This window comes from Anopheles coluzzii, chromosome 2 (assembly GCF_943734685.1).
Source record: "Anopheles coluzzii chromosome 2, AcolN3, whole genome shotgun sequence".
Taxonomy (NCBI): Eukaryota; Metazoa; Arthropoda; class Insecta; order Diptera; family Culicidae; genus Anopheles; species Anopheles coluzzii.
Window position 1 is genome coordinate 59,896,247 of NC_064670.1, and position 20,854 is coordinate 59,917,100.

Sequence of the window (20,854 nt, forward strand, 5' to 3'; positions counted from 1 at the left end):
CTTCCGTAACATTTACATGCGTGCCAAAGAATGGACTAATTGTAAGGAAAAAGTGTGCACAATTGTACTTGCAGTTAGAAGAAACCAGTTAGAAGAAACCAACCAGCTCTCCAAAAAAGGGACAAAATCGCGGCTAAGGTCAGAGAGGTCAAACCGATTTAAGCGCGCTCAAACACTTAACGGTCCATTCGCAAAGGAGAAGCCAAGACGTTTTTTAAGCTTAACACAAATAAACAAGTCTCGCTATAAAAAGCTTGGTTTTCGTGATTATTATATTAAATAAACCCCTTTGCAAAAGCGATCGTCGCAACATTCTTAAAAAACTTCTTGAAAGTTCAAAGTGTACGCGTAAAGTGCCCGCAAGTTAAGTGACAAGATGCCCGCGACTAAGAGTGATTGTGTGAAGTGCAGTTTACCCAACGATATCGACGATATGGTGCAGTGCCAGGAGTGTAAGAAGTGGTGTCACTTCAATTGTGCTGGAGTGGGAGAAAGCGTCTCAGAAGCTTTCTGGGTGTGCGACAAGTGCGCGGAACAAGGACCAAAAACGTCAATGAAGACACGGCGCCCTAACAGCGAAAAAGCGATGGCGGTTGCAATGGCAAGTCAGCAGCCCGATCTCCCGAAGGGGAAGCAACAATCGGAAGCGACGCCTGGTATTAGCAAGGAACTGCCCGCTAAGCCTCTTCCTAGCCCGAACACTGCAAAGAGCCATCCGGAAAACCCCATTCCAACCAGGCAAGGAAGTGTCGCTTCCTCCCGACTATCGGCACAGTTGACGCTGAAACGCTTAGAGAAGGAGCAGGAGCTGCAGAAACAGATCTTACTGGCTGAAAAGGAAAAAATGGAAGCGGGAATTCGTGCGAAGATGGCCGAAATGGAGCTACAACACGAAACGCAACTTAATGCATTGAAAGACGAGATAGAGAATTTGTCGATCTACTCGGCAGACTCCAAAACAAATAGGACAGCCGAGTGGGTCAAGCACCAAAATCGGCAAGTCATGGAAGCCACCCCCGAACAGAGCCAAAGAACCGAGCCTCCATCGCAACCCATTTTGCCAGCAATAATGTCCACCCCGGTCGCGACACACTCACGAACGGCCGAATTAAGTATCGCGCGCGAAATGTACCCCAAAAAACTACCCATATTTTCAGGGTGTGCAAATGAATGGTCCATCTTTCTCAACTGCTACCAAGAGTCGACCAAAGCCTGCGGGTATACTGATGGCGAAAATACCATCAGATTAACTGAGTGTTTAAGGTGCGCTCGTGCGACAACTCACGGAACGTGTTCGCAGATTGGACCCCCCCAAGCCAGAGCAGTTGAACAATCTTATTACGTTCGGCTTGGAAGTCATTAACTTGTGCGATCACCTGACTCTGAGAAACCTGACTGGCTATTTTAACAACCCGGAACTTTTGGCGGATTTGGTGGATAAATTACCTGCAACAAGGAAACTTGAGTAGTCTAGGTACAAAAACAAATATTCCGAACCAACGCTAAAGGAGTTCGGCGAATTCATAGAGACGCTGGTAGACGATGCATGCGACGTCACCACTTACGTTCCTCCTAGAGCAGATCAAACGAGATCAAGAAGCTTCCACTCCCACTTGCACGTGCAACACTCCGACCCAGAACCGCCTGCGCATACGTCGCACACTTCGCGACAAGTCATTATAAAATGCCTGGTATGCGCTACGCCGGGACATGCCGCCAAGCATTGCGAAACGCTCAAGAGAATGACCGTGGACGAACGGTTGGAAAGCGTAACGCGATTACAACTTTGCTCGACGTGCCTGAACAGACATGGTTCGAAACCGTGTCGATCACGATTCACATGTCGGGTGCCAGGATGCGGCGAAAGACACCACACTCTGCTACACCGAGACAGAGAATCACCTAAGGGTGTGCACTACCAACCACATCACTACATCAAGCAGCCGGCGATTTTCCGCATCGTGTCAGTTACGGTGTACCACGGCCGGCGCGCCATCAACACCGTCGCCTTTCTTGTTGAGGGATCGGCCATCACCCTGGTGGAAGCCGAATTGGCCTCGAAGTTGGGACTTGACGGAGAGGTAGAACCACTAGAGCTCTGCTGGACAGCCAACGTAACCCGGAAGGAAGAAGAGTCCCGCTGCGTCAGTTTCCAGATATCTGCGAGAGGAGAGGGGCGGCGCTACGACATAGCTAAGTTTACCGTCTAACAACATTAAATACGACGCACTGATAAGTTCCTTTACACACTTACAGCACCTTCCGATGACGTCCCTGGCTAACGCGAAGCCGACTATCCTGATCGGAACACGGTTTGGCCTACCCCATGAGCCCGTCGCAGTAAGGAGTGCCCTCGGCTGGGCCATCTACGGACCAACCGACGCGTGTGCTGAAAGGATGACCCTAGGAGTACACCAAACACCCCGACAGCAGGAGGAGAGCTTCTGCAAAGACATTCGCGATGAAGGAACGAGCGACGACACAGCAACTGAAAAGCCCCACTCGAACTCCCGCGAAACCCACCGCAATGAGGGAGCGCGAGAGGGCGTGCTGGAGGACGTTGCCGTACCGCAACAATCGTTGAGCGAACCACATAATCAAGTAGCACTACAATTAGCAGTAGATAACTTTTCCCGCATTAAACCTCGCGAAGAGGGAAATGATAGAGCGATTGCAGATAGGGAGCTCAACGAGCTACTGCGAGCTAGTTATTTGTGCTAGATGATGTAGGGACTTATGCCGGACCGATTCCAGAACCCACTGACGTGGCAAGAGCGAAAACCATCTTGCAAAACACGTCATTCAAAACAAACGGTAGATTCACTACTGGACTACTATGGAAGAGCGATGAATTTCGGTTTCCAGATAGTAAGCCCATGGCCTTCAAGCGACTGCTCGCCTTGGAAAGGAAACTGGATAAAGATCCCGAACTCAAAATAGAAGTCCATAACCAAATCCGAGACTACGTAAAAAAGGGATTTGCTCATGTTGCCACACCCCAGGAATTGAGACTAGCAAATCAAGACAGAGTGTGGTATCTCCCCTTGAATGTCGTGTCCCATCCCAAGAAACCCACTAAAAAACGACTGATTTGGGACGCCGCCGCAAAAGTAGAAGGAATGTCTTTGAATTCGCAACTACAAAAAGGCCCAGATCTACTAGTCGAATTGCCAGGAGTACTGAGCATATTTAGGCAACGACGAATTGCCTTTGGTGGAGACATCGAAAAAATGTTCCATCAAATTCGAATACGGATAGAAGACACACACCGTCAAAGATTCCTATTCCGATTCGAGAAAAACCAAGACCCAGACGTCTATCTCATGGACGTAGCTACATTTGGGGCAACGTGTTCTCCATGCTCGGCCCAATATATCATGCACCGTAACGCCGATGAACATGCGAAGGAATACCCGATTGCGGCAGCTGCCATAAAACGTTCCACCTACATGGACGATTACTTCGACAGCTGCGATACAAAAGAAGAAGCAATCGAGCGCGCTGAACAAGTAAAGTACATTCACGCCCAAGCAGGACTGAATATGCGAAACTGGGTGAGCAACGACCACACTCTTGTAGAGCGCTTGCAAGAAAACCAAAACAGCCAAACTCTAATAACCTTCAAACCCTCTGATAACGATAGCGAAACAAGAGTACTTGGAATGGTTTGGGATCCAATCAGTGATGTTTTCCAATTTCCCTCATTCTGGCACAAAGAACTAATTCCTTATGTGGTTGAAGGAAAAAGACCCACGAAATGAATTACGTTGAGAGCGATAATGAGCATTTGCGACCCTTTTGGAGTACTAGCCCCCACTCTGATTCACGGACGCTTGCTGATGCAAGATCTGTGGCGAACCAGAATCGACTGGGACGAGCAAGTGGGCGACGAAGAACTGACTAAATGAAGAAACTGGATAGCCATACTTCCCAGTATTTACAAAGTAAAAATACCGCGTTGGTACTTCAAAGGTGCATGCTCGACTACACAAGAAGCAGTGCAATTGCATGTATTTACGGATGCAAGCGAGCTGGCTTACGGATGCGTGGCGTATCTCAGATTGGCAGAAAGCAAGTCTATTCGCTGTGCATTGGTGATGTAAAGAAGCAAAGTGGCACCCCTTAAATATTTGTCCGTACCCAGGCTTGAACTGCAAGCAGCCCTTCTAGGATCAAGACTAATGAAAACTGTCAGTGAAAATCACGACATAAATATAACAGAAAAGTATATACATACTGACTCTGAAGTCGTTCTTGCCTGGATTCGATCACCCCCTAGGGAATATAAACAATACATAGCACACCGAGTCGGAGAGATTCGAACCTTGACAGACACAGCTAACTGGAGATACGTCCCCTCTTATGAGAATCCAGCAGATTGTCTGACGAAATGGAATAAAGACACGGAAATAGAAGCGGAAGGGCGATGGCTCAACGGTCCTTCATTCCTCTACCATCCTAAAGAGTGTTGGCCTGAACAAAAACCAATTCGCACAACAACAATAGAGAGAAGGGTCCCCCTACTGGCACATTCCATTACGCCTTCGGATCTACCGCTCATTGATATCAGCCGAATCTTGAAATGGAATATATTATTACGCACTGTAGCTAAAGTCTGCAGGTTTATAACAAATTGTAAACTGAAACTGATTGGTAAACCCATAAAGACGCTCGAAGCTACCGAGAAACAGGCTCAGATCATTAAATGCAAAATGCAACATGAGTTAGAACCACTACCATCCGAAGAACTTCAACGCGCTGAAAAGCTTCTGATACAGCTAGCACAGAACGATTGCTTTAGAAAAGAGCTCGAAGTCATCCAGAAAGAAGCAGGGGCCGAAAACAAACAAATGGTCGAAAAATCAACCCCTCTGTACAGCATTGACCCATTGTTTGGAGCATTGTTTGTAGACGAAAACGGGATTCTACGTGTGGATGTGCCATCCACCATCCTCTCCTTTACTACCCGGGCTCGTTCCCTCGTGTCAACTGACCAAGGTGTTCGACATTGGCAGGATTCCCCTTCCGTCCGCATAGGCCCCCGCAAGCTTGGGGCAACTAGCTGGAAGGCAGCCGTGAGGCGCGAATCTCTGTCGGTGAAGACGCTGCGGGAGGGAGGCACTTGGTGCAAGACCGTGGTCGGCGGGTCCGCTTCGTCCATCCGCTTCGACAGCACGGGAAGGCAGCGGGCATATATTTGCCGCACGGAAGCCGACGGCATCGCCAGGACCAGTCACCTTCGCGGCTGGTCGGTGCACGACGGAGGCCGGGCGACATTGGTGGCTCCAGAGAGGACTAGCAACCGCTAGATTCTACAACGTGAGGCGTACAGATACGGACTGTATCAAAGCGCAAGGGTGCTTCGAGGAAGTGCTTCCATCGGACCGGTGAACGTTCGAGCAGGTTTTCCGGAAGGCGGAAGAACGCGCCAAGTGATTGCGTTATCTGGCCTGCGGACAAGTACCATCGCGTGAACCGACTGGTGGCAACTCGGCAGCAACAGGCAGCAACGTGAGACGATTGGCTCAATCTGGTTCAGCAGATAGGGGAAGAGAAGACCAGAGCGACGAATCGCAGCCGCTGATATGGAGACGAGAGGGAAGAGTTCAGGAAAGCTCTTTGTAGTAAACCCGAACGGGGCGTGCTGGTTATGCACGAGGAAAGATGAATTAGACCAAATGGTGCAGTGTGACCCTGGTTCCACTTGGGCTGTGCAAAGCTATCCAAGCTACCGACGGAAAGCGAGCCATTTTTGTGTGTTGAATGCGATAAGCGCCCAATGGAAGAAGTTCCGGGGCCTTCGAAGGCAAACGAACCGATAGCGGGAACAAAGATAGCGCCCGAGCAATCGCTAATATTGCAGCTTGTGGAAGCATTGAAAATGCTGCAGAGTGAGCCAAAAACCACCACCACGCCAGCTGTAAAAAAAGACGAACTGGTCGAACTTCCTGTGTTCGACGGAAGGCCGAGAGATTGGCCGTTCTGTAAGCAAACCCTGAAGGAAACTACCAAACAAGGTAGATTTACTGAGCTGGAGAATCTCCACAGAATCCAACGATATATGCGAGGCGAAGCCGCGAAATGCATAAGACCACTGCTACTCGATTCGAAAAATGTGGCTGCGATAATCGATAGGCTAGAAGAAAGCTTCGGTAGACCTGAACTGGTGTACAGGGAATTGTTGAAGGATGTGATGAAGGTACGTGTTGATCATGCAACAAAAATATCGGAATTATCAAACGCCATTGATAATCTGGTTACTAACATGATCGTACTAAAATGTACGTCATACCTAAACGACGCTAGATTGATCGATGATATAGTAGCGAAATTAGACATGACGTACCAAGAAAAATGGCTTGATTACAAAGACAGCGTGAGAGAGGACGTTACATTGGAAGATGTAAATGACTGGCTAAAGACAGCGGCGCGAAAAATTCGCCGCATTACCTCGCTACCTGGCCGTGAAAGGGTATTGATGCACGGAGATGACACAAAAAACCGCCCAATTAACCGAGAGAGCATTCGGAAGCAGAGGAAATTGTGTTTAGATTGCAAGGGCGATCATTGGCTACTAGAATTTTCCATATTTTGCGAACGAGATATTGGTGCAAAATGGACGATCGTTAGAAAGGCAGGTATTTGCCACGGTTGCTTAAAGTACACAAATCACCAAATAAGAGATTGTCGACTATGGAAGGGTTGCGGGGTGAATGGTTGCACCCAAAGACACCACTCAATTATGCATGACAAGAGAAGAGAGGTACAACACGTTCCCGAACAAGGTGTCCATCACCACGGAGCAGCACCAAAAAAGTGTATCTATTACCAGATAGTACCAGTAACGTTGCGAAACGGCTCGACCAAAATCAAGACATACGCGTTTCTCGATGCCGGATCGTCAGTGACACTATTAGAAGAAAGTATGGCGAAACGGATGAAACTCGAAGGTGTGCGAGATCCACTTACTATGAAATGGACAGAGGACATTGAGAGCTGTGAGAGTTTCAGTAGAAGAGTAAAACTCAGAATACAAGGAAGCTCGGAACAGGAGTACTCGATGGAAGACGTGCATACCGTCAAGCGTTTAAACCTCCCCGTGCAATCACTAGACGCAGCGAGGTTAACAAAGGAATACAGTCACCTCTTAGATGCTCCGATCGAAAGCTATAGCTACGCTCGTCCAATGATTTTAATTGGGTTGAACAATAGCCATCTGATACTACCGACTGCCTGGAAGGCGGGACTACCGAACGAACCAGTCGCGATCAAGACGAAGCTTGGATGGGTCGTGTTCGGGAAAGAAGGAGTAGAAGCTTCAAACCATCCGGAACGATTGATGATTTTGAAGGAAGAAGATTGTATGGACGAGATGTTGCAAAAATACTTCTCGACTGAAGATTTCGGAGTAAAAACTACGGTGAAGCTCGTTAGCAGTGAGGAAGAGGAGAGAGCGGACCGTATAATAAGAGACACAATGGTGTTTAAGGATGGCAGATATGAAATCGGTCTCTTGTGGAGGTTGAATGAAGTCAACTTTCCTGACAGTTTTTCGAATGCGATGGGTAGACTTAAGAGTCTAGAGCGACAATTGGACAAACAACCTGCCCTTAAGGAATGGGCCTTACAAACAGCGGCGGGTCAAGCCTCTCCGAGGCCCTAGGCGTTATGGTAGACGGGGCCCCTTCATCAAATCCATCGACGGGGTTGGTTTGGTGTACGAATCATACACTGCAAATTTTATAAGTTTGCTGCAGTTACATTTTTTACTGAAAGCTATTGAGTAATACATGGTTTTCTCGTTTCACAGAATATCAGTAAAACAAATTACTGAAAATGCAGCTATTTATTCTGTCAAAACGACATTTCTGAGCTTCAAAAGAAAATATAATACGATGCCCACTTGCTCGTGATGAACAAACATTTGATTTGGTAACCGCTTACACCCCGATACATTTTAGGTGCGTATTCGGCTTGCGGGATTAACGTTTTGGTTGAGAAAAATCTTCACACCACTTTGCTGTTCTTGCTGAAATTTCATGATAACCTTGAGTGCGTACCAAATCAGCAAACTGGTTTCGACAAAATACAGTTCACATCTGTATAAATCTTTATGAAACAGAGATGAACAAGAGCAGCATGGACTGCCACCCGCGCATCAATAAAAACCCCAATTTCGATACTTTTTTTCGCCAATTTTTAATCGATATCAATGACTAAACAATCAGTAATATCAGAAAGGCTTTGTGGTATGTTCAAATTTTGGGTACTGTGGATACTGTTTCGAAGCGGACTTTCGACACTTGATCGTCTAGGCGATCATAAAAACCTTTAGGACGTTGGAGTTTAGAGGGATTACCTTGGGTAGGAGGACATAACTAAACTCCTTAAATGAGAAGTCGATAGATGATGGATGGGCTTAGTCCTATCCTGACAATCCGAACAAATCTGACCTGCCATGATCGGAGTTGGTTTTATCTATACTCAAAAAAAGTTAAAGGTCGGAAAGTTATCGTTTTCGCTAAGCTAGTTACATTTGTCTTTTATTGACAAGAACGATCCCAAATAGCCAGAATTGCTTAAGCAGCTAATTTTGGCACGCTAAAGATCGCTGCTCTAATTCGCCTTTTGCAGTAGATAAACAGCATCAAAGTTCCAGGCGGTCCTTTTAAATAGCGCCTAAGCAACTTCCTTAAGCTACGGTGCCAGGGATTATTTTTCTTTGTGTTTTATTTTCAAGCAAGTGTCATCGATGAAATAAACAACAGGATTTGTTTTGTTTGTGTACATGTGTATATTTTAAAACCCTTAATATTCATAAATTACACGAAACGTATCACAATTTACTGTACAATCACAATCACTTCCTTCAAAATCCGTTCTTCAAAGAACTCATCTAACTTGTACAGCAGCAATGAGATGATTGGCGGCGTCTGTCTTTGACACTTTGACAAGACCCACCTTGTACCGATGTCATGCATTAAAAAGCTATGAAGTTCCACCAAGTTCGGTACACGTTCTTAACAAGCCTTAAAGTTCCATCATGAACCCTACACATAGTGTTAATCAGCCGCAAAGTTCCAAAGAGTACCATGTGCCTGTTAAAAAGCTCCATAGTTCCGCAAAGTACCGTCTATCTCTTAATCAGCCACAAAGTACGACATTGGAACGATTTTTCGTTAAACAGCCCTAAATCAGCTATAAAGTACGAGCTGGCTATTTGGGATGGTTCTAAACGATATTTTCTTTCCTACTTTACAGTTTCCAGCTCGTGTTTCATAATACGGACGATTTGATTTAAAATCGTCATCGTGAGCATAACATGAAAACAATATTTTGCTTTTACGTTGGTTTTACAATGAATACTGAAGTACCGTCTTGCTTCGAATTACGGCCACTTCATTTTCAATCGGTCAGAGCGATAACTTCTTGCACGCGGGAAAAACAATATTTTCATTCGAAAGTAACTGGAAATACCTTGTATTGCAGTATGTTTGTCTCAAGTAATCCACGGACCACAGGTTGGAGACCACTGCTTTAGATCAGCTGCTTTCTAAATGATCAAGCGGTGAGGGCCAGGATAATGCATTTTTTACACATATATTATTATATTATTACAGTTAATACCCAAATAACTGGTTTATGATATTGAACAATGCGATTGGTTATTGGTTTTCTTAAATTATTATATCATCCAAGCAAGTTTCAAGTTCATTTTATTAAATAACTAAAATTGATTGTAAAGATTCTTCAATTAAGAGTCTGCAGCATACTGTGCAAAAGTCATAAAAAGTTCAAAAAAATTAAGCAAAATCGCAATATCGCTTCTGAATGTACCCTTCCTTCCATGTTGCAAAATGTTTTCAGGATATATTTGAAGATGGTACAAAAACCTTAACAGCTGAAAAATTATCGAGACAAACGTACAATCGTTCAGTACTATTATGAGGCCACGGACAAGTAAGGCCAGGTCAGACCAATTGATAGTGCATTTCTTTAAAAAAAAAGCTCCAAGAAAATCGTTGCATCCTTAAAAAGCAATAGTGTGTAACCATTGTTCTCGTAAAATCAACAGTCAGGTTTTTATGGAATTATTCGCTTCTATTTTCTAATTTCTCCTCAAATTTGACCATATTGATTGGTCCGACAATCCATGTTATGGTGATCAAATTTGGAATAGTTCAACGATATGAATTGTCATATTAAAATATGTTCAGTTAATTTGTAATGAATAGGATCTTCCTATCTTTCAAAATCGCGCAAATATTTTCACGGGCCTGACTGCATATTGTGGCGGGCCGGACTTTGCCGACCGCTGCCGTCAAATTTTACGCGATCATTCATATCGATATTTCCTTTCCGTCGACCCTTCCAAATTTGACCCAAACCCATCAACAGCTTGCTTTTCCACCATCACTTCGTCAAGTCCCCAAAAGATAGCAGGGGCACGAGTTCTTAGTTTTTGCTTGATAACATAGACACAGGCCAAATTAAAAAGCACACACATCGACATCGGAATCGATTCTTGAATGAAACCTCAACAGATAAAAAGAGCGTGCTTGGTGTCAGCCAATTTTTCTTGCTAATTTCTACGGCTACGAACCGTTGTGTTGAGATCGGTTTCGGGGCCTTTTAATGTCGTATGTGCAAGTAGTTTGCGTGAGGCATCTCTTGTAACGGATTTCGCTTTACCCAACTCGCGCGTAACGTTCTATGCATTGGGCCAACGATGATGAAATGATATTGTTTTGAGCTGTGGGCATGTATCGCAGCGTTCTACGCTTCCAAATAAGGTGCACGTGTTAAACAAAAATATTGCACATGTTAAAAAGGCAAATGTTTTCTGCTTCTGATAGTAAAATGCTTATGATAAATAAAATAAATATGCTTCTGATAGGTCTGGTAGTAATAGTAAATCTGATTGTAAACATAACCCCCGGGGGGAAAATGGAGGTATATTGGGTTGACAACACCAAATAGAAGGGGCCCCTCAATCGACGGGATCATCAACGGGGCCCCAAATGGACGCGGCAATGGAGATTGTTCTTCGTATTATCGCTGTGTATGGCTGTATGTAGATGCATCTGTAACGGTTTTTGGTCTTGTTGTATTCGCAAAAATTGAAATAGTCGATAAAAACCATCTATAAATGAACATGTTCCATAGGTTCCTTGAGTATTTTTATACCCTTCCCCCCTTTCTTCTAACTGTAACCTTTCCCATTTCCCCTTCTCTTCGGTCCACAAACTGGATGTGTTCGATTAGGGCCAAGAATGAAAATTTTAGTTTTTGCATTAAAAGACACACACAATCCACTATCCCAGGCCAGGAATGTGAATACCATTTTTCGTGTGAAACAGCTGTCTGCTTTCGGCACATAATCGCAAAGCGGTAGCAGGGGCCCCGTATACAAGAACAGGACGGTTCATCCCAGCCAAGAGCGCACACAATGACATCGATTTAACCATTCCTCGAATGAAACCTCAACCCACTGAACCCACCGTTGACCAAACGACCTTCCTAGGCTTTTTAAAGCGACGCGAGCTTGGTGTCATTTTTTCCTGCTAATTTCTCCGGCTACGAGCCGGTGTATTGAAATTTTGTTTAGGGGCCTTTAAATTTTTGTCTGTGTATGATGTGTGCTTGTGGCTGTTGAAACGGGTTTTCTTTGTGGTTAAACGCAGCGTTCTGTTCTGTGTGCTGTGCATTGGATTTTAGCAGCAAGTGTCTCCGCGTTTTTTTTTGGTGAGCTCGTGCATCGACCATCCACACCAAGACACCAAATGGATGGGCCCTTCATTGACGGGGCCCCTTATAGACGGGGCCCCTTATCGACGGGGCCTCCTTACCGACGGGGGCCCTTACCGAAGGGGCCCCTTCATCGAAGAGTCCACATAATAGTTGGGGCCCCGTAAACCACCTTTGAGTTTTAGTTTCAGCATAGCTGTAACGGTTTTTTATCTTGTCTTCACGCAAAAAGTTGTATGTAAATAGTGATAAAACATCATTTTAATATTAACATGGCACAGTTTCTTTTTGGACATATAAATACCACCCCTTCCCGATTTCCCCTAGTTGTCAGTTGACCACAAAAGATGAGTATGGCCCCGCGTGAAAATTTAAGGTTTTGCGTTTAAAGCAGGCACGCTCCACGATCTCAGGCTTGAGATATGAATACCATTTTTCGCGTGAAAACAGCTGTCTGTTTTCGGCACACATCTGCAAAACAATTATAGGGGCCCCCAGACAAGCGCAGGCACGTTTCATCCCAGCCAAATTGAAAAGTGCACACATCGATATCGATGGAATCGTTTCTCGAATGAAACCTCTACCCACTGGAGCACCGTTGCTTGCTTGATGTTAGTCAATTTTTCCTGCTAATTTTACCGGCTATGAGCCGGTGTATTGATATTGTGTTTCGGGGTCTTTAAACATTTGTTTGGGTGTGTTGTATGCTTTTGTTGTGTAACGGGTTTTCGGTGGTAGTTAAGCGCAGCGTTCTGTGCATTCTTTTTTAGCAGCAAGTTGCTCTGCGTGGTTGTGGGTTTGGGTGTCTCGTGCACAGGCCACCCACACCAGCAAAAATTGACGGTTTCTCGCTCTGTCCAATACTTTGCGCCAACGATGATGAGGTATTGATTCGAGCTGTGCGCGCGTGGCGCAGCGCAGCTTTGATGCAAGTATTGGCAGATTTCTTAGAACATTTAATGTGCTGCTTTGAGTAGTATGGGGCCCCGGTTTTCTGCAGTTCGGGGCCCTCGACAAAATACAGTGAGTAAAGCGAGGGGAAAAATAAATTAATTAAAAATGTGTCTTTTTGAAATAGATGGTAAAAGTCCCATACAGAGGGGGGGGGGGGGGGTAGAATCGGTACGAAGTCGAACATCCACAATGACGGGGCCCCCTAGATCGACGGGGCCCCTGACGGCCGCCCAGTCCGCCCACCGTTTAACGCGCCACTGCTTACAAACGTTCAAAGACTACGAGAAAAACGGTTACATTCGGAAGCTTACGCCGTCAGAATTATTGAAGATTGATTCAAAGATTTACTATCTCCCGCACTTCATCGTCAGCAACAAAAACAAGCCGAATTCGAAGCCACGATTGGTGTTTGACGCCGCCGCTAAGATTGAAGGAGTATCGCTAAACTCTCAGCTTCTAGCAGGTCCGGATGCAACGACGTCGCTATTCGGTATACTCGTGAGATTCAGAGAAGGAAAGATTGATGTAGCAGATGACATAAAAGAAATGTTTCACCAGGTTATGGTGAGACAGGACGATCAGCAATCGCAAAGGATACTATGGCGTGGGTGTCATGAGCGGAAGGCGCCTGATGTATACGTCATGCAGGTTATGACATTCGGTGCTACATGTTCACCCTCATGTGCACAAGCAGTCAAAAATGAGAACGCTCTTCGATTGAAGGATTATTACCCACGGGCATACAACGCGATCGTAAAACAACATTACGTCGACGATTATATCGACAGCTTTGCGACAGAAAGCGAAGCAATACAAACCAGTCAACAAGTAGTTGCGGTTCATGATCGAGCTGGGTTCCATATCCGCAATTTTATTAGCAATTCGCGTCAGCTACTTCAAGAATTACCAGAAGAAAGAAGGCAAACAAAGGGTACAGAGCTTTTCTTTGAAGAGAAGAGTGGCTCATATGAAAAGGTGCTAGGAATTTTTTGGAAAACTCCTAGCGATACGCTGGCCTATAAGATAAAGTTTTCGAACCTGCGCACCGATATATTGGAATCCAACCGAAATCCAACAAAAAGGGAAGTTCTCAGCTTTTTTATGAGCATTTATGACCCTCTGGGGCAAATAAGTCATATTGCTATTCATGGCAGAATCCTACTTACGTCAATCCACCTTGTAGTAAACGGCTGGGATGAAGAGATACCAGACGATCTAAAGGAAGACTGGGGCAAGTGGATAAAACTAATCGAGAAAGCAAATCAGCTAGAGGTGCCACGATGCATCAGGACGGCAGGTGCAATCTTCAGTGAACTACACACGTTCGTAGATGCATCTACCGAGGCATTTGCTGCCTGCGTATATATGAGAAGCTTCGATGGAACAAACACCGTCACCCATTTACTAGCAGGAAAGGCTCGGGTGGCGCCTATTAAGCAATTGTCGATCCCACGCCTGGAATTGCAAGCGGCAGTTTTGGGGGCACGGTTGGCCAACACGGTTAAGCAAGAGCTAAGGGTGGAGGTAACAAGAATGTATTACTGGAGCGATTCGCAGACGACGCTTGCGTGGATTAAAAATAGGAGGCGACGATACCATCCGTTTGTCACCCATCGAGTTAGTGAAATTCTCGAAACGACGGCCATGAATCAGTGGCGCTGGGTACCAACTAGAGAAAATCCAGCAGACGCAGCGACGAAGCTTACAAACAACCAAGAAATGTGGTTGTCAGGACCAGCATTCTTGACAAAAGATGAGGATCAATGGCCTATGAGCAGGGCTGAACTGGCCACGGAAGAAGAAGTGGTTAGCTGCCATTCGGAAAATACTGACCCTTTAAACATAGAACGTTACTCCGAATGGAAAAAGCTCGTTCGTCACGGTCTAATGCTAAGAAAATTTTCGCAGTACGTTGCATACAGGAAGAAATTCACTAAAGTTATTCGGATGAGTGACGTAGAAGCAGTTGAAGGGTACCTCTACAAAAAGGCGCAGCGAGAAGCATTTCCAGAGGAAATAAAATGCTTAGAGAAGGGAGAAATGGTGGGCAAGACGAGTTCACTGCGAACGCTGACGCCATTTTTGGACAAAGTTGGAATAATGCGCAGCAATAGCCGGCTCTGCAATGCGGAGTGTATTCCATCGACTGCAAGATTGCCTATTATCTTGCCACAAAAGCACCGTTTGACGAAACTCATCGTGCGCGATCGCCACGAAAGGTGTATGCATCAAGCAGACAATGTGGTAATAGCAGAGCTAAGGCAAGAGTTTTGGGTTATCAACATAAGGGCGGCGCTTAATAACGTCAAGCAGTGCTGTCAATGGTGCATCTTACACTCCTGTAAGCCGGTGGCACCCATGATGGCACCAGTACCAGACTGCCGAGTAAAACCGTACACCCCGCCATTTACTCACGGCGGAGTCGATTATTTCGGACCGTTCGAAGTAGCAGTCCGCCGATCAACTGAGAAACGGTGGGGAGTGATTTTCGTGTGTGTCCACACGTGCCATACATTTGGAGGTAGCACCGAAACTCGACACAGACAGCTTTCTCATGTGCCTTAAAAATTTCCAACACAGAAGAGGGAAGGTTAGTCACATGTATAGTGACAATAGCACTAACTTCGTTGGTGCGGAGAAGGAACTTCGCAACCTAGCGAAGGAAATCAACGATAGAATGGGAAGAGAAGCAGCCAGTAAGTTCCAGATAGAATGGCACTTTAATCCTCCATCGGCACCACACTTCGGCGGACTATGGGAAAGGCAAATTCAGACCATCAAAAAAGGTCTGAGGCAGATGATGGAAGACTGGAAGCTGCGCAAACCGTCGCAAGAAAGATTGACCGCTACGCTGCTGCAAATTGAGTTTATATTAAACTCAAGACCCTTGACTCATATACCAGTGGATAACAAAGAGGAGGAAGTACTAACACCCTTTCACTTCCTTTTAGGGCGAAGCGGTAGCGCTATACCGCCGTGGGCGCTCTCAACCTCCAGCATCGACCACAAGCAGTTCAAACTAGTCCAGCATCACGCGAAGCTATTCTGGGACAAGTGGAAGGGGGAGTATCTGCCTACGCTCCTAAAAAGGGATAAGTGGACCAATAAGGTGGTGCCAGTGAATGAAGGTGATGTCGTTGTACTGACTGATGACAACGCTCCTCCAGGATCTTGGATAAAAGGTCGGGTGAATAAGGTGCATCTTGCTAAGGATGGACAGGTCCGATCTGTTGAGGTGAATACCTTAAAGGGAATTTTAACTAGACCAGTGGTTAAAATAGCAGTGGTAGACGTGAAGGATAAGGAGCACTTGCTCATCACAAACCCAGCCAAAAGGAAGATTAGTATGGCACAATACCTTATCACGAAACGTAACAAAATGGAGGATACAACAAATCAGCAGTAAGGATGACGATTCAAGGTAGTAATCCAAGCGATTGGATTACGAGGGGAAGGATGTCGCTCACGCGACGTGAGTACCAGTGAGCGTATGCGTAGGCTACGTGAGTAACACAGTGAGCGTATGCGTAGGCTACGGTGAGCGTAGGCGGAGCTTAGTAGTACCACTACTACTAAGCCGACAAAACTGTTTCCTTGTGGAACACATGTATCAGTGCTACGCGGCAACAAGCGCAAGTTGTCGAACTTGCGCACAGGAACCCTGGTTCGATTCCGCGTAGCGATTACTATTTTCGTCTTACGTTCCAGAACAGGATTACACTAAAATACGGGATAAACGGATTTACTAAATATAATTATATTTTCGCGGAAAATGCTCAAGGCAATCGCTAGAGCAACATGTTGCTTGTAAACGACTCCAGTGGAAGAAAAATAAAATAGTTAGTAGCAAAAGGAGAAATTTTGTGCAAGAGACTATTACTTCCGATTATTCCGAAAGTATTTAGATCCGTTCCACACAAGCCCTGTACTCCCTTCGAGACCCTACCCAAGGCAATCTTGACTGGACACTACTTGGCGAGAAGGCGTGGTCACCATCCTCTCCTTTACTACCCGGGCTCGTTCCCTCGTGTCAACTGACCAAGGTGTTCGACATTGGCAGGATTCCCCTTCCGTCCGCATAGGCCCCCGCAAGCTTGGGGCAACTAGCTGGAAGGCAGCCGTGAGGCGCGAATCTCTGTCGGTGAAGACGCTGCGGGAGGGAGGCACTTGGTGCAAGACCGTGGTCGGCGGGTCCGCTTCGTCCATCCGCTTCGACAGCACGGGAAGGCAGCGGGCATATATTTGCCGCACGGAAGCCGACGGCATCGTCAGGACCAGTCACCTTCGCGGCTGGTCGGTGCACGACGGAGGCCGGGCGACATTGGTGGCTCCAGAGAGGACTAGCAACCGCTAGATTCTACAACGTGAGGCGTACAGATACGGACTGTATCAAAGCGCAAGGGTGCTTCGAGGAAGTGCTTCCATCGGACCGGTGAACGTTCGAGCAGGTTTTCCGGAAGGCGGAAGAACGCGCCAAGTGATTGCGTTATCTGGCCTGCGGACAAGTACCATCGCGTGAACCGACTGGTGGCAACTCGGCAGCAACAGGCAGCAACGTGAGACGATTGGCTCAATCTGGTTCAGCAGATAGGGGAAGAGAAGACCAGAGCGACGAATCGCAGCCGCTGATATGGAGACGAGAGGGAAGAGTTCAGGAAAGCTCTTTGTAGTAAACCCGAACGGGGCGTGCTGGTTATGCACGAGGAAAGATGAATTAGACCAAATGGTGCAGTGTGACCCTGGTTCCACTTGGGCTGTGCAAAGCTATCCAAGCTACCGACGGAAAGCGAGCCATTTTTGTGTGTTGAATGCGATAAGCGCCCAATGGAAGAAGTTCCGGGGCCTTCGAAGGCAAACGAACCGATAGCGGGAACAAAGATAGTGCCCGAGCAATCGCTAATATTGCAGCTTGTGGAAGCATTGAAAATGCTGCAGGGTGAGCCAAAAACCACCACCACGCCAGCTGTAAAAAAAGACGAACTGGTCGAACTTCCTGTGTTCGACGGAAGGCCGAGAGATTGGCCGTTCTTTAAGCAAACCCTGACGGAAACTACCAAACAAGGTAGATTTACTGAGCTGGAGAATCTCCACAGAATCCAACGATATATGCGAGGCGAAGCCGCGAAATGCATAAGACCACTGCTACTCGATTCGAAAAATGTGGCTGCGATAATCGATAGGCTAGAAGAAAGCTTCGGTAGACCTGAACTGGTGTACAGGGAATTGTTGAAGGATGTGATGAAGGTACGTGTTGATCATGCAACAAAAATATCGGAATTATCAAACGCCATTGATAATCTGGTTACTAACATGATCGTACTAAAATGTACGTCATACCTAAACGACGCTAGATTGATCGATGATATAGTAGCGAAATTAGACATGACGTACCAAGAAAAATGGCTTGATTACAAAGACAGCGTGAGAGAGGACGTTACATTGGAAGATGTAAATGACTGGCTAAAGACAGCGGCGCGAAAAATTCGCCGCATTACCTCGCTACCTGGCCGTGAAAGGGTATTGATGCACGGAGATGACACAAAAAACCGCCCAATTAACCGAGAGAGCATTCGGAAGCAGAGGAAATTGTGTTTAGATTGCAAGGGCGATCATTGGCTACTAGAATTTTCCATATTTTGCGAACGAGATATTGGTGCAAAATGGACGATCGTTAGAAAGGCAGGTATTTGCCACGGTTGCTTAAAGTACACAAATCACCAAATAAGAGATTGTCGACTATGGAAGGGTTGCGGGGTGAATGGTTGCACCCAAAGACACCACTCAATTATGCATGACAAGAGAAGAGAGGTACAACACGTTCCCGAACAAGGTGTCCATCACCACGGAGCAGCACCAAAAAAGTGTATCTATTACCAGATAGTACCAGTAACGTTGCGAAACGGCTCGACCAAAATCAAGACATACGCGTTTCTCGATGCCGGATCGTCAGTGACACTATTAGAAGAAAGTATGGCGAAACGGATGAAACTCGAAGGTGTGCGAGATCCACTTACTATGAAATGGACAGAGGACATTGAGAGCTGTGAGAGTTTCAGTAGAAGAGTAAAACTCAGAATACAAGGAAGCTCGGAACAGGAGTACTCGATGGAAGACGTGCGTACCGTCAAGCGTTTAAACCTCCCCGTGCAATCACTAGACGCAGCGAGGTTAACAAAGGAATACAGTCACCTCTTAGATGCTCCGATCGAAAGCTATAGCTACGCTCGTCCAACGATTTTAATTGGGTTGAACAATAGCCATCTGATACTACCGACTGCCTGGAAGGCGGGACTACCGAACGAACCAGTCGCGATCAAGACGAAGCTTGGATGGGTCGTGTTCGGGAAAGAAGGAGTAGAAGCTTCAAACCATCCGGAACGATTGATGATTTTGAAGGAAGAAGATTGTATGGACGAGATGTTGCAAAAATACTTCTCGACTGAAGATTTCGGAGTAAAAACTACGGTGAAGCTCGTTAGCAGTGAGGAAGAGAAGAGAGCGGACCGTATAATAAGAGACACAATGGTGTTTAAGGATGGCAGATATGAAATCGGTCTCTTGTGGAGGTTGAATGAAGTCAACTTTCCTGACAGTTTTTCGAATGCGATGGGTAGACTTAAGAGTCTAGAGCGACAATTGGACAAACAACCTGCCCTTAAGGAATGGGCCTTACAAACGTTCAAAGACTACGAGAAAAAAAGGTTACATTCGGAAGCTTACGCCGTCAGAATTATTGAAGATTGATTCAAAGATTTACTATCTCCCGCACTTCATCGTCAGCAACAAAAACAAGCCGAATTCGAAGCCACGATTGGTGTTTGACGCCGCCGCTAAGATTGAAGGAGTATCGCTAAACTCTCAGCTTCTAGCAGGTCCGGATGCAACGACGTCGCTATTCGGTATACTCGTGAGATTCAGAGAAGGAAAGATTGATGTAGCAGATGACATAAAAGAAATGTTTCACCAGGTTATGGTGAGACAGGACGATCAGCAATCGCAAAGGATACTATGGCGTGGGTGTCATGAGCGGAAGGCGCCTGATGTATACGTCATGCAGGTTATGACATTCGGTGCTACATGTTCACCCTCATGTGCACAAGCAGTCAAAAATGAGAACGCTCTTCGATTGAAGGATTATTACCCACGGGCATACAACGCGATCGTAAAACAACATTACGTCGACGATTATATCGACAGCTTTGCGACAGAAAGCGAAGCAATACAAACCAGTCAACAAGTAGTTGCGGTTCATGATCGAGCTGGGTTCCATATCCGCAATTTTATTAGCAATTCGCGTCAGCTACTTCAAGAATTACCAGAAGAAAGAAGGCAAACAAAGGGTACAGAGCTTTTCTTTGAAGAGAAGAGTGGCTCATATGAAAAGGTGCTAGGAATTTTTTGGAAAACTCCTAGCGATACGCTGGCCTATAAGATAAAGTTTTCGAACCTGCGCACCGATATATTGGAATCCAACCGAAATCCAACAAAAAGGGAAGTTCTCAGCTTTTTTATGAGCATTTATGACCCTCTGGGGCAAATAAGTCATATTGCTATTCATGGCAGAATCCTACTTACGTCAATCCACCTTGTAGTAAACGGCTGGGATGAAGAGATACCAGACGATCTAAAGGAAGACTGGGGCAAGTGGATAAAACTAATCGAGAAAGCAAATCAGCTAGAGGTGCCACGATGCATCAGGACGGCAGGTGCAATCTTCAGTGAACTACACACGTTCGTAGATGCATCTACCGAGGCATTTGCTGCCTGCGTATATATGAGAAGCTTCGATGGAACAAACACCGTCACCCATTTACTAGCAGGAAAGGCTCGGGTGGCGCCTATTAAGCAATTGTCGATCCCACGCCTGGAATTGCAAGCGGCAGTTTTGGGGGCACGGTTGGCCAACACGGTTAAGCAAGAGCTAAGGGTGGAGGTAACAAGAATGTATTACTGGAGCGATTCGCAGACGACGCTTGCGTGGATTAAAAATAGGAGGCGACGATACCATCCGTTTGTCACCCATCGAGTTAGTGAAATTCTCGAAACGACGGCCATGAATCAGTGGCGCTGGGTACCAACTAGAGAAAATCCAGCAGACGCAGCGACGAAGCTTACAAACAACCAAGAAATGTGGTTGTCAGGACCAGCATTC